Here is a 15000-nt window from a genome sequence, read left to right on the forward strand (position 1 = left end):
CAGTGCCACCCAGAGTGGCCCAGGCTACTGCTTCTCTTGCTTCTGCTCCATCTCCCCCAAGAACTAGGGGTCTGGGCCTGGGTCCTGCTCCTTTCCTGCCCCCGACTAGCCGAACTGGCAACCGGGTGTGGCCTAGCTGAGTCTCACTCTCTAATGTGCATGCCTGGCTCCCTGGGACATCGCCAAAGATTTGCATTTTTAAAACTTTAAACATTCAGAGACATGGAGAGACTTGGAAACATGGGGACTGTGAAGCAGTTCGGGGGAAGGGTGGACCGGGAATCCATCAGCCCGGCTGGTGGCACCCACCAGCCAGGCTGTCCCTCCTGAGCTTGGTGGTCATTGCCAGTCTGTCTGTGGGGAGCCCAGCTGAGCCCCGTGCATGCCCTCCAGCTGGGGGCTACACATGGGGAGGCACTGAGGCCATACTCACAAGGCCACATCTCAGGCCCAAAGCTGCCCTTCCTCTCCTCCCAACTTAGGAAAACAGAGCAAAAATCCAGAGATGTCATGATCTTTCCCCCAAACCCTGTGATTCTCCAGCATTCCCAATCTGGGGAGGCCCCACAGCCCCCACGGCACAAACCAGAAAACTAGAAGCCATTCTTACATTCCATCTGTCACCTACCTGGATAAGGTGCTCTGACCCGGGATGGCTATGGCCTGCTCTCCCTGCCCTGCGCTCCCCAGAGGCCACGTCCAAAGGAGCCTTCAACAACATCATGCTCAGTGAAACAACGGGGTCTCTGTCCCTGCTTGGAGAAAAAGCAAACCGCAGGGCGCCTGGGTGGATCAGTCCACTAAGCATCTGACTCTGTGTTTCTGCTCAGGTCATGATCTCACAGCGTTGTGAGTTCCAGCCCTGAATTGGGTTCTGCGCTGACGGTGCAGAGCCTGCTTGGGATTCTTTCTCTCTCTCTCTCTATCCCTCCCCGCACCCCCCCCCCCGCCCCCGGCACTGCCTCTGTCTCTCTCAAAATAAATAAATAAACGGGAACACATTTTTTTAAATAAAGAAAAGAAAGCGTCAACCTATGCTAGCCCAGGACAGCTTAGGCAAAAACTCCTCTCTCAGACAATGGACTGCATTCATAGCATATAGCATGGGGCGTGAGCTCTCCCGGCACCTGATGCAGGCATTCCTCCATTGGTTTGGGTCGAGCTCCCGTAACTCATGGTGCACATCTCGAAAGATCACAGCTCTACCACATTTCACAAGAGCAGAGGGGCAGACGAGCCGCAGCCAGCCAGCAGACACGTTCTGCTTGGCCCATGCCACATTTTAGATGGAGGATCATTGCCAACACAGAACCTTCAGATAGTTCACACTGAAGTCCAGATTTGAAAACAGAAGACATGGCTGGGTGGGCACACCCCTGTTGCAGCACCATCCTGCTGAGAAAGGAGCTGCCGCCCGTGGATGGAGCACATACCATCCAGTAGCTGCGGTGCCTGTCACTCACCACCCCCCACCACCCCCTGCAATCCCCTACCCCACCTCTACCCCCCCCAACCCCCCACCTCCCACTTCCCACCCAGGGCGTTGCCGGTTGTTTCTCGCTCCTGCCTCTCCTCTCCTTACATTACCTCCTGGGGCCCTGTGGGCATTGGAATCCTCATTTTAGGACCTGAGAGCAATTTTGCTGGTGGGATAACACGGCTCCGTGATATGTAGGTTCCTGGGACAGCCCGTCCCTGGCCTGCGGCAGCTGAGGTGGAAGGTGCCAGCCTACCTGAGACAGAAGAGAGAGCCGCAGTTTTGCTGTACGACCTTCAGTCGAGCAGAAGGGAGAGGCTGTGGGAGACTAACAAACAGCTGTTCTGGAAGGGGAGGCGACCCTCGAACCTGGGAGAGCTGGGGGCTGCCGGTTTCCTTTTCAGATTCTAAAGCAAGCCCCTTTTCCCTCGTACAGGATCATTCCCTCGGTCCTTCTGCTCCCCCGACCCCACCTGAGATGCAGAGCTCCCCCTGCCCGTGCCACAAGGGAGGGAAGGTGTGCGTGGGACTGAGGCCCGAGCCCACCCCAAAGATTTTCAACTCTTCACCTAGGGAAGGCTGCCAGCCTAGCCAGGAGTGGAGTCCCAGGGTGATGGGAGGGAGGAAGGAAGCTGAAGCAAAAGGAAGGAAGGGGCTCTGTGGGTGGGGGGCCAAGGGAATGTGCCCTCTGGGGGCACTGAACGAAGGGGCAGGGGGCTGCTCGAGGGAGACGGTCAGATCAAAAGGGCAAATCAGACAGTTCAACTGCCTCCACCCCAAGCCGGACCCCCAACTCTGCCCGGTTTGACATCCTTCTGTCCCTCCCCTTCTTCCTCCGAGCACACAATCCAAAAGGAATAACGGGATCTCCAAATCACATTCAGCCAGGTCACAGGGTCACAAAGGGGTGACCGTGAATGTCACCTAGCCAGAGAAACCCTGAGCCAGATCTAACCGTCGTCCCACCTCACAGCCAGGTTACGGATGCCAGCCAAAAATCACCATCTCAACAGCCCCAGGCCATTAAAAGACAGGCTTTCAGGCAAAGCACAACTGTCTATTTCTCTGCATTTACACAAGTGTCAACCGACCTATCACTCGCAGGCACCAAAGGTTTAATGAAATCTTACTGGCAGAAAACTCAAGGTTGAGAAACTTCAAACTGTTTACTTAATATCTTCCTGCAAATCAGGACAAGGTAGAGAAGATGTGTTCTGAGCTGTGAGAAGACATCTTGTTTCAGCTCTTGAGCGCCCTGCTCCCTCTGGCCCAAGGCTTAGGACGCCCTCTCCTAGCATGCCGTGATCACTGCTCCGCCATTTAGGCATGAGCCGCCATCATTGGGCCACAGGCAGCCAGGAGCTTTTCCAGCAGCGGGAAGGGTCTGCCTCAGACCTGCCCAGCCCAGGGTCACCGACAGGCCAGAGTCAGAGTAACGATCTATGGGATGAGAATGAGGACCACAGAGGCCACCAGGCTCTTCCCCAGCCCACGTCAGTGTCCTTTGTTCCTTCCGGCAGACCCCACCCACTCAGTCTGCCCCCTGCCCCCCTAGTCACTGGTCTACCACCCACCCCCACCCACTTCTTGGTTCCTTTTCCCAGAAATCAACTTGCGCAGCAGGAAATGACTTCTCAGGCTCCCTTTCTTACAGCATCCCCCAACAAGCCCATGGAGCATCCTTTTCACTCCAAAAGTTTCCTGCCAATTCTGAAGGAAAGCAGAGTGGGGATGATAAAATTAACAGCCTCGGGAAGGGACCGAGGCACAGCCAGCCTTCCTGGGCAGGTTTATAGTCAGGGCCTGGCCAGCCAGCGCTAATGCTCCTTTTGCCCCGAAGCCAACCATCCTCCCTTTTAACCTTCGCCCTCCTCCCTCCTTCCTCAAACCTCCCCCTCCAGGCCCTTTAACTGCCAACAACCTACTTTCCCAGCTTTGATTTATCTCCGTCAGAGGGAATGCGAAGTTAGGTCCAGCCCCACTCCCAGTACCTTTTTAAAAAAAAATATCTCAAATCCACTGGGGCCCAGACAGACAGAAGCACAAAGATACACATCCATATCCCTGGAGAGAAACCAAGGGCCCATGCCAGACACACCACGCCCCTCTGGCGTACAGGACAGACCCAGGGACGCTTTGGGGAAGACACACCAAAACCCTGCCCTTGCGCTGAGAGCAATCTGGAGTTTCTTTTGAGGAAAAACACTCTGCTCCAAAGAAGGCTCCTGACAGGCCGTTGTTTTTTTTGTGTTTTTTTTTTTTGTTTTTTTTCAGAGTGGCTGGATAAATTGCTTTTCTGCAAAAATAAACACAAGTGAACTGCATTAGCCGAGCGAGTGACACATTAGTTACAGATGCGAGGCCTGTCAGAACATTGAGGGAGCAGCTTTTATTGGGGAAGGGCTGAGAGACTCATAAATAACCAGTTGGCAATCTCGCATAAACATTTGTGCGTTCTCATAAACACCGCCTACCACAAGTGCTGGCCTGGCCGCCACTGCGGCCTGGAAGAGCCCTCTCCTCTCCCCCGTCCTCGGAGTACAACAGGGCAGGGAGGCGGGAGTGGTCACAGGCGCCTCTTCTCCCGTAATCCCAGCTCCTTGGACTCACACTCGCGAGCTGTGGGGTAGGAGAGACCCAAGCCCCGTCCTAAACATCTGCCCGAGAATAAGAATCAAGGCTCAGTCCTAGTGGGACAACTGGTCCACTTTCCTCCTTCTACGTAGAAGAAGAGGAGAGAATAAGGGATATGATTGTGCTGGGGAATGAGTTCTGAAATAAAGCTAGGTGGGGAGTTTAAAAGGTGGGGAAATGCCTCCCGGATGTGACTCCAGGGTTCGCATCAGAATTGTCAGGAAAGTGGGAAGAGGGCAGCATCATGCTCACTCCAAGGACAAAGGCCACAGAGGGTGGCAGCAGCCTTATCCATCCATCCATCCACATGGGGAGTCTGGGCTTCTTCCCATTGGCTCTCGGGGATGCCCTTGCCTTGGGCCCTGGGGTTCTCTCCTTGGAGCCACATCTAGCTGAGCCCATAAAGAAGGGCAAAGCAGGCCATGTGAGCTGACTCACATCCGTCTTCCCTACTTCTCCTGTGCTACCTGCCAACCCAGCAAGCACCTGGTACCCCCATCCCCTACAGCTCTCCCAAGCCAAATCCACTTTCTAGAAAGGATCTGATGCACTGAAGTGTGAGTTATAGTTAATGGCTGTACGTGTTCCCTTCCGATCCTTCTCCCTCCTCCCTGCCACAAACGCTTAAGGCAAAGGGACAAAGTGTGAAGTGGTAGGATTTAAAGAAAATGGCTATCACTCATAACCTTTATTGAACTTTGGAACCAGCCAAGAAGGGGGAAGAGGGAACCATCTTTTCAGGGAAGAGAGTATGGAGAGGAAGCAGAAAATGTCCACTGGCCCCAAGATGGCATTACAATGGTGAGCTTCAAATCCAGCTCCACCGCCCACGTCTCAGTAACTTTCTACTGAGAACTTCACTTCCCACCATGTAAAAGGCCCAAATTCTTTTAAAGGTCACTCTAAGTGACCTTCTCCTTTATCCATCCTATTTCTTGTCCCTATTCCCACCCATATTTCAACTTGACTTCTCTCACTGCTCCTCATGCACCTTGAGGTCCAGCCAGACTGAATGCTTTCCTCCCCTCCTCAATCATCTGTTATAATTTTGTTCTTTCTTTTTCCCCTCAATCCTTCTTCCAAGAAGGCCCTTCCTTCCAGTTCTGCAAGTCCAGATCCAACCCACCCTTCCAGACTCAACTCAAACGCCTCTTCGAGTCTCCCTCCTTTGACATCTGGGAGAACGTTTCAGTTCCTTGTTGCTGACTTTCCTTCTTCTTCTAACTTATCTGTCCATCTGGCCCATCCCTCTAGAGATTTGCAACCCTCAGAGCTGTCTCATACTAATCTTCAGGTTCCCCACCCTCCCAGACCCTCGCCAATGCTTAGGACATGGTAGGTATGTTGAATCCATGAAGGAAGGTGGGGGTGGTGTCTGGATTCGTGGTCATGACGGTGGCAGGGGTATGATGGTGGGGCTGGTGGTAGTGATGGAAATTGGCCAACAAATCTGCCCCTGGGCAGCCTCCCTGTTGGCTTTCATTCTGCGGCTCCACAACAAGCAGCCTGTTGTTGCTTTGGAAGAGAAATTAAGATGCCAGGCAGGTACAGACGGCCAAGCACCATCACTCTGTTGAATCGCGCTCAGCGGTCCAGGCTCTTTCTTCCCATCAACAAATGGAATGCTTTATGAGAAAATACAAAGCACAGCCCTAGATAGAAATATTGAAGGCTCTTTGGCCAGGACATCCCTCAGAAGGGAACACAATGTAGCCAGAGTTTATTGCACTCAATATTTTCGCTTCCAATCTTATTTTTATAGACATTATTTCATAGGCTGCAGCTTAAACACAGATGGAAAAGATTCTGGCTTTGTAATAAGAGATGGTTTATGGTGGGCCAGCCCACTGCTCTGTGTTTGTGTGTGAGTAAACGCACATTATCATGTCCTTAGGTGGGGCAGGGAGATGCTTTTATTATGTGTTTGGACTTTGATCCAACAATTCTGCCTTCATCTATCTCTCCCCTAGGCCGGGGCCTCCGGATACTCCCAAGGGGAGGAAGTAGCAAACACCACAGTGGGGTAAGGGGGAGGAGGGATGGGCCAGCCTTGAAATGCATTCTTGGCTCTGGCGGGACCTGCCATCCCTTGGGTCTTCAAAGGGCCTTGACCCAGGGACAAGCTCTACACCCCAAAGGACAGAGTTGAAAGGAAGTGGACACTATGGTGTTATATGTATGACGGTGCTGTGTGATTTGCACTGTCTTTTTTTGGCGGGGGGAGGGGTGATGAGAAAGCTGAGTTCATACTGTAATGCCCTTGAGATTCTTCCCCTCCCGGTATATCACAGGTAGTCTTCTCCAATGAACATTCTTGAAAACATGAGCTGGCTTACGATGTTCACAGTCTGGATGTACCAAGGTTTGTTCGACCAAACTCATTTACGCTGGGGAGAGAAGAAGCATGTGCAGGAAGAGAGAGAAGGACAGAGGGCTCTGGGGAGATCTAAGGAGGAGAAGGAGAAAAGGAGAGGGAGACGGAGAAGAAGAAGGGAGAGGACCAGACCAGAGCAGAGGGTCAGAAGGTCTTGGCTCCAGGCCCACAGCCTCACTGCTGGCAGGCAGCACACATAATGGAGTTGAGTGAGCTGCCTCAAAGACGTGCTGTCCAGCCCCTCCTTTCTTTCCTCTCGGGGTCAGTTTCCAGCAGACTCCAAGAAGCAATGCGAGTGTGTGTCAGAGAACACTGGGAGCAGGGAAGAGGGGGCGGCAGCCACATTCAGCTGGGAAGGAGGAGTGGAAAGTGAATCAAGGGGCCGTGCCCCCTTGGGGCCTTGAAAAGGGGGATCTGTCCTACTTGCCAGGCTTCTGGGGATCCTATGTGGAGGAATGGCTGTGTGAAGTGAGATGCTATGAGAGTTTGTCCATTGGGTCTCTGACCATGGAGGGTTTGTTGGTAGAGCTCTGGGAGAGAGGAATGACGCCCTTTTGCTGCCTGGCAGAAATGGTGTCTTTGATGCTTATTGTACAGACATTTCTACTGTGCACAGCTGCCACGGTATGATGCGGGGGGAGCCGTCCTTCGGGGACGTGTTCAAGCAGACCCGAGGAAAAGGGGATCTGCACCGAGAAAGCCTCTGCCTTCACGGGTCTCGGTCACTTCTGCTCCGCTGCTGATTGTCACACCTGCATCAGGGGCCCCGCGAGGGCTGGGAAGCTTTGACGCGAAAGCGGGTAAAGAATCTGTTTCCAGCAGCAGCCAGTGTCAGAAGACAGTGCCTGCCACCTGGGAAGCTTGAGAAATCAGGCCCAGGTGCCCAGCACAACAGACTGAGAACTGAATTTCGCAAAAGGTTATACCCAGGTGCAGAGGGCACGTTGCATTCTGGTTACCTCCCCTCCTCGGGGGAACCACACACACTTTTCCCACCCCGTCTACTCTACACGTCCCGTCAGTCACAGGGCTCCCCAACCCCCACCCCTGAAAACAAAGCCTGGCCCTCTATCTGTGCTCCTGGACTTGGCTGTGGGAGCCGACATATTCCCTCTTTGTTTAGACCTGTTTGGATTGGTCTTCCTTCCCTTGCAGCTGATAATGTCTTGACTGATACACCAGGCTAATAACTGACTATGAAATATTTCAAACCAAAGAGCTAAATCGGTGTAAGAATGAGGCATCCGAGAGTCAGAGTTCCAGAGGACTCCAGAGAGGCAAAGGAGGCTTCCACCAGACCAGCACAGGATGGCCTGAAACAGTAGCACCCTGAAAGGTGGACCAGCCTCTGTTCTGAGACCTACTCTTCAGAGGACCCACACTGCGCGCGCGCGCGCACGCGCGCGCGCACACACACACACACACACACGTGTGCTTGCATACAAGCACATGCACACACACGTACACACACATTTAGAGAATACACGACACCTCCGTCTCCAGGGAACAGGCGCTCAGTACTAGCAGAGCACGACCTCTACCCCTGAACATCTACTCTCTTGGGTCACACCATTCAGGCCCCAGGGAAATGCTTCTCCCCGACGGTCGAGTTACGCCCTTGAATCGAGAGGAGACTCTTCAAATGCTCTAAAAACTTGTAGGTCCTGCTGCTACTGACATCAGAGATGGCCCAGCTGCTCGCAAGTGCAGGGAGGATTGAATGGCGGAAGCACTTAAGAGGAAAGACAGATTAATTTATCAAATCCTTCCTCTCAGCAGGAAGGCAATGGAAGTAGCGTGTCTCAGGCGCAGGAAAAGTGCACGTCCTTGCTTCTCGTTGTGGTTCCAGGGGTACTCACACATTAGCAATGCTACAGTCGTACGTGCCAGCTGAGGAGCATTTTCCAGCATAAATAATTCATAATTCTCCCCCATTTGCACATATGCAGGTCAAGATGGAGCATGTAGAAGTGTGAGGCTGATTCTTTACCTTGGCAGTAGACAGACAGGGAACAACTATAGGATTTTACTTCCATAAACATTTCTACTAAGAGTGAATTACATTTTCAAAACATACAAATTCAGCTTTACTCAAATATTTTACTTAAATTTTCGTATTAGATAAAATGCATTAGTTATGCCATTGGTTATATTTGCCTTTTAATTTTAACAGATAATTTTGAATCTGTGAAAGAAAAAAATGCAATGTTTTGATCTTTTATAATTTTTTTTACATTTTTTAAATGTTTATTTAATTTTGAGAGAGAGAGAGACAGAGACAGAGCATGAGTGGGAGAGGGGCAGAGAGAGAGGGAGACATAGAATCAGAAGCAGGCTCCAGGCTCTGAGCTGTCAGCACAAAGCCTGACTCGGAGCTTGAACCCATGAACCGTGAGATCATGACCTGAGCCCAAGTCTGATGCTCAACCACCTGAGCCGCCCAGGCACCCCTAATTTGCATTTTTACATTAAAATACACATTTCTTAACTGTTTCAGTTACCTATTACTGTATAACAAATCCCAAAATCTTAAGCCCAGTGGCTTAAAATATTTTTATCTCTCACAGTTTTGTGAACTTGCGGCCAGGGGGAGGGGTCTCACGTGGTTGCAGTCAAACAATGGCAAGGTCAAGAGGCAAATGCAGGTTCAGGAGGCTGTACATCCAAGATGGCAGCACCTTGACTCTCATATCTGATCTCAGCTGGGATGACCAGAATAAGTAGAGTCTGGCGGACTGTACTGTTTTCTCCTATGACCTTTCCATACGGCTAGCTTAGCCTCCTCATAGCATCTGAGTCTCAAGGGAATCAGACTTCTTACACGATGGCTGGCTTACTCCAGAGTGAGCATTCCAAGACACCCAGGTGAAAGCCAAAAGGCTCCCTATGACATGTCTGCGGAAATCATGCGACATCACTATCACTGCTTTCTTTCTATTAGCCAAAGTCAGTCATAGGAATCGCCCAGATTCCAGAGGGAGGACAACACAAGATCATGAATACTAGGAGAGGTGATTCCCTGGGGGTGAGCTTTGAAGACCTGCTACCACAGGCTGCCCTCTGGCCCTTCAATGAATCAAGTTTGTCAGATATTCAAATTACTATACAGTCACCCTCAGAGACCCCCGTAGTCTCATCCGTGACATCATCAATCTTAGGCTTCAAATCCAGGACTCCAACATCTCCATCAGGTCCCAAGAAGAGGAGGCCCCTAAGGTGTGGGTGCTTGGAGATGGCTCCTCCTGACTCGAAGGTCTGTGAAAAAAAGAGACAAGTTACCTTACAGTCCAAACCCGACAAATGATAGGAGGTAAACACAGGATAACAGCAATAGATACTCTCATTCAAAAAGAAGGTGGCTGCCTGGGTGGCTCAGCTGGTTAAGTGTCTGACTCTTAATTTTGGTTTAGGTCATAGTCTCACAGTTCGTGAGTTCAAGCCTTGCATCAAGTTCTGTGCTGACAGTGCAGAGCCTGCTTGGGATTCTGTCTCCATCTCTCTCTCTCTGCCCCTGTACCTCCCTCAAAAATAAATAAATAAACATTTTTTTTAAAAAGGTGAAGAAACTTGTATGGTACAATTCTGAACTCAGGCCAACTCCTTAATTAGATCCTGGTCCTGTTCTCTGGCAGTGGGTGTCTGTGGCTCTCAGCTCCATACTCTGAACTATCCTTCTTATTCTAGAAGCCATGGTCAGTGTTTGTAACCAAATTGATTTCTCAGCCTGTTTCTTGCCCATGAAAAAGGACTCTTCGTTTTGAACTGTCTCTGTTCCTTTCACTCCAAGCTGGAAAAAAAACAAGTTTAAAAACATGTGGGTTTATTACATATCACATTAAAACCTAATCCATGAAACAGAAAGCCCCGCTCACCTTAAGCCCCCCGTAAGCTTGCTGTGAGGTTCTCAATCCCACTGTCCAGCAGAGAAGATCTAAGAGATACTCTCTTAACATCTTAGAAGTCCTGTTGTGTATCCAAAGGGTCTAAACACATGCCCTTAAATAGTTCTGAGGTCTTCACAAAGGTCTTCTGGCCACACCTCTCACTATACCTGAGACCACATTTTACTGGCAGCACCCAGGATTTTCTTTGCCCTGAGGCTAGTCCTTGCTTTCTGAGCCTTTTGCTGGCTAGAATACAGACCTGACCTCCTTAGATTTACTAATTCTGCCCCAAAACTTCTTTAGTTCATCTCAATCTTCCTATTTTATCAGAGCCAGCTAGAAAAAGCCAATTAGCACTTTCAACATTCTGTTTGGAACTGGTGTTAGATGCGCACAAATTCATAGGCACCCTTTCTGTTTTCCTACTGTAGGGGATGGTCTCACATGTTTCTGCCAGTGAATAGCTTCTGTCCCCTTTTCTCCAGCCTCCAGTAACAGTTTCCTTACTATGTTTCAAGACTTCAGTTTCTCCCCAACGTTCCTCAGCTTCTGCCCCCCCAACTGTCCCAAAGCAAATGCCACGGGCTTTAAGTTTTTGTTACAACACTCACTTCCAACACTGTGGTAGTTGGTCTCCAAAGAAGGCCCCAGGGAACAAGACTCCTGGTATTTATGTGGACCCTGTGTGGTCACCCACACTGAAGCTGGGTGGTGACTCATGCTAACACATGGAACACAATGGGTATATGCGGCGTACGTTTTGGATGTAGATTTTGAGAGGACTAGGAGCTTCCTCTTCCTCCCTTTTGGAATACTCACTTCTGTGAGTCCTGCTACCACGTGGGAAGCCCAGATACTACAAGAGAGACCATGTGGACAGAGAAAGACCAAAAGGTCATATGAGAAGGAGGAAAGGACCAGGCATCCCAGCACCTCAATTGAGCCTCTTGATGACTCCAGCCCCAGCCACCAGCTGGCCACAACCACATGAGAATTTCCAAGCAAAGCAGCAGAGGAAATGCTCAGCTAAGCCCAGTCAACCCACAGAACCATGAGAGGTAATAAAATCATCTTTACTATTGCTTTAAACCACTAATCTTTGGAGTGTTTTGTTACATGGCAATAGCTAACTAAAACAACTCTGAATACAATCACATTGTGTTTTTAATCCTTTAGGTCATTACTGTTCACTGGAACACAAATCATGAGTTCTCTATTACAAGAGCATGATGACTGGGGCATCTGGGCAGCTCAGTTGGTTGAGTGTCCGACTTGGGCTCAGATCATGATCTCGTGGTTTGTGAGTTTGAGCCCCGCGTCTGTGCCGATGGCTCAGAGCCTGGAGCCTGCTTCTGTGTCTCCTTCTCTCTCTGCTCCTCCCCTGCTCTCATTCTGTCTCTGTCTCTCTCAAAAATAAATATATTTTTTTAATTTTTAAAAATAAATAAAATAAAATAAAAGCATCATGCCTAATTTTGCTGAAATTAAGGCAAGAAAATGAATTTCAAAGAATAAATATATGCTAATTCATAAGTTACAAATGTCTTTATTGTATTATTTATCCAAACATCACTGGCCCATGAACAGAGCCCCTAATGTACTCAGTAATAATTCAATTCAGTTGCCTTCAATGTTTTGCAAACTTTCAGTCACATAAAAATCATAACTAGGAACACCTGGGTAGCTCAGTCGGTTAAGCGTCCGATTTCGGCTCAGGTCATGATCTCACAGTTTGTACATTCGAGCCCCATGTCGGGCTCTGTGCTGACAGCTAGCTCAGAGCCTGGAGCCTGCTTCCGATTCTGTGTCTCCCTCTCCTCTGACCCTCTTCTGCTCATGCTGTCTCTCTCTCTCTCTCTCTCAGAAATGAATAAAACATTAAAAATTTTTTAAAAAAAGAAACAGGCAAATCTAAAAAACAATCATAACTATATATGTCTTTTTAATTTTATTATTTTGAAGGTAAACTCATCAAGGTTGAAGGATAGAATATGCTTTAATGAACAGTTTGTTAGCTTGACTTAGAACTTTTGAATATTTAGACATATGGCCCGTGGGCCTCCACTTATAGCCTTCCCCCAGGAGTGGAAAGCACTGGAACTAATATAACAGGCACCTGACCAAGGTGGGGAGCCAGAGGTACTGCAATAGCCGGAAGAGAATTGGGGCACTTATCCAGGCCAGAAGGAACAACTGAGCAATCACCCTGAAAAGACCAGAAAGGAGCACGGGAGCGGTGTGGGGTACTGAGGAGCTGATCTGTGCCATCTGCAGAGCCAATACTGCTCCCCTGGCCAAATCCAAATGGCCTGACCCGGCCTGGGACCAGGTATGGGAGCACCACAGAGCTAAACCCCTCCCCAGAGTCATCTTAAAACCTGACTTGTCTGGAGAACATCACATCCTTCCGAGGCCCTCAGGTCTGGGCCCAGGGCCTCATGCTAGGCCAGGAGGGATCTGTGGTCAAACAGAGTCAGAGTTTGCTACTAGTGAGCATCTGAGATCCATGCTTTCTACATCTAATCATTTTTACATTTGCAAATGTCTTCCTTTCCCCCATGGTTTCCTTCTACTCATTATACCTGGAAAATCCTCATCTTTTCTTGGCAAACTTAAGGTGAAAAGGATCTGTCCCCATGTTGGTCAAAAGTGTCAAGTGGGGAGAAGAGAATGGAGGACAAGGAGGTGGAGTTGAGCAGGTGGAAGTAGCTGTAGACCTTCTCGAAGGCCAGGAGAGCCGGACATGTGTGTGGTCAGGATCACACATAGGTCTCAGTTCTGCAGGACTGTGCAGTAGATGATCGGGTCCCAAGACTGCACACGTCTGGGCCCTGTGTACAGCTCTTTACCTTCCTGGGCTCTCCTTACTGTTATAGGGGGTTCTTGGGCATGAGACTCTCAGAACTTTCTAGGGGAGCAGTCAGGGAAGATGGCTGACCGTATGCTGGAAGACCAGGCTCACAGCTCTGGTGTGGAGGGGGCATTGTCTGCTTTTGAGTCCCCCTTTCTAATCTGGAAGCCTCAGGCAAATTACTTAATCCCTTTGTACCTTAGTCTCCTAATCAATAAAATGGGGAAGATGATGATGATGATGATGGTGGTGATGATGGTGGTGGTGGTGGTAATAGCACGATCATAGTGCCTGCATCACTGGGCTGAGGAAGGATTAAATGAGTAGCACAGGCAAAGTGTTGAGAACAGAGCCTGGCACACAGGAAGTGTCAGTGTTAATGGTTGCCAGCAGAGAAAACAGTCCAGGAGAAACACGGGGTCAATGCAGACTCTCGTGAGGATTGTTTCCCAGTTAAATGTAGATACATTAAGGCGCACTCAGATCTCTTCAAGCCAAAAGTCTTCGTGTGGCTCAGAGCCAGTACCCTGGCCAGGTACAGAGGTGTCTCCCACACAACAGCCAAAATAATTTTTAAAAGGTCTTCTTGGGTCCCGATTAATATTGTAGTCAGCCACCCAAGGCAAGGAAGTGTGACTCTGGATGCCGGTGACTCTGGTTTGCCCTGGATTTCTGTAACTTGTACACACAGGAAGCCTTTGTCTTGCCTCCCATGGAGCCTCATCCTATGACACACTGAACTTTGGACTTGGAGGTAAGACTTAAGGTTGAAGATTTGCAGGCACATCCCTTCCCATCTCAGAGACTCGGTTTCTAGCCTATAAAATGAGGGGACTGGACTACATACTCAAAGTCCCTAGGTCTCTCTAACATTTTGAGACCATTATTCCTCACCACCTGCCCAAGCCTGGTCTTGGACCAAAGCCCACATCCTGCACAGCGTCCACTCAGCAAGAAGCCAAGGAATGCCATCAAAGCAGCTCCTTGCCCTCTCCTTTGCAGAGAGCTCTCCCCCAGGCCTAGGAAGCCGAGGGACTTCCCTGTTGGACTCACCTCAAAGCCTCCAGTGGGGGGCGCCTGTCTCTGGGATGGAGGTGAAGAACAAGAACCAGACTTGTGCAAGCACAAGGACTTAAGACCATGGTCCAGGCAGTATCCTGCACTCACTAAGGACAAGGGGGTGGAAGAGGCCAGGGGTCCTGAGATCTCAGGAAAGGCCAAAATGTGATTTGGTCCCTGGAGGTGAAGGTACATCCGGCTTCCTCCCTCAAACCACGCTGAGTCCCCCAAATGGGGTGGGGGCTGTGAACCCAGCACCCACTATAGCTGGTGCGTTTTTGGAGCCATTTGAAAGCTCAGTCACTGAGAATTACCAAATTAGGCCATTGACTCAGAAGGCTAGAAGGTTCTGCAAGGTTCAGGGCCATGGTTCAGTATGCATGTTGCAGGGATCCCACACCTTGTGATGTGTCCTATGACTACAGCAGTGCGTCCACCTACATGCAGAGCTTTCTTCACATCTGTGGGAAGGTCTGTGATTGCGCCTGGGACATCTGTGTGAAAGACGGCAGAGCAGCAGGCAGTTATGTGTGTGGGTTCTGAGGCCAGACTTCCTAGGCTTGAATCCCAAGTTTACCAATTACTAGCTGTGTGACCTTGACCTCTATGTGACCCAATTCACCCATCTGTTAACTGACATCAATAACAATACCAATTCGTGAAGTTGTTGTAAGGATTCAATTGCTTACCCCTCTTGGATAGTGTGAGAACAATACCTATT

The sequence above is a fragment of the Hyaena hyaena genome, unplaced genomic scaffold, assembly GCF_003009895.1.
Source record: "Hyaena hyaena isolate Hyena2069 unplaced genomic scaffold, ASM300989v1 scaffold_64, whole genome shotgun sequence".
Lineage (NCBI taxonomy): Eukaryota > Metazoa > Chordata > Mammalia > Carnivora > Hyaenidae > Hyaena > Hyaena hyaena.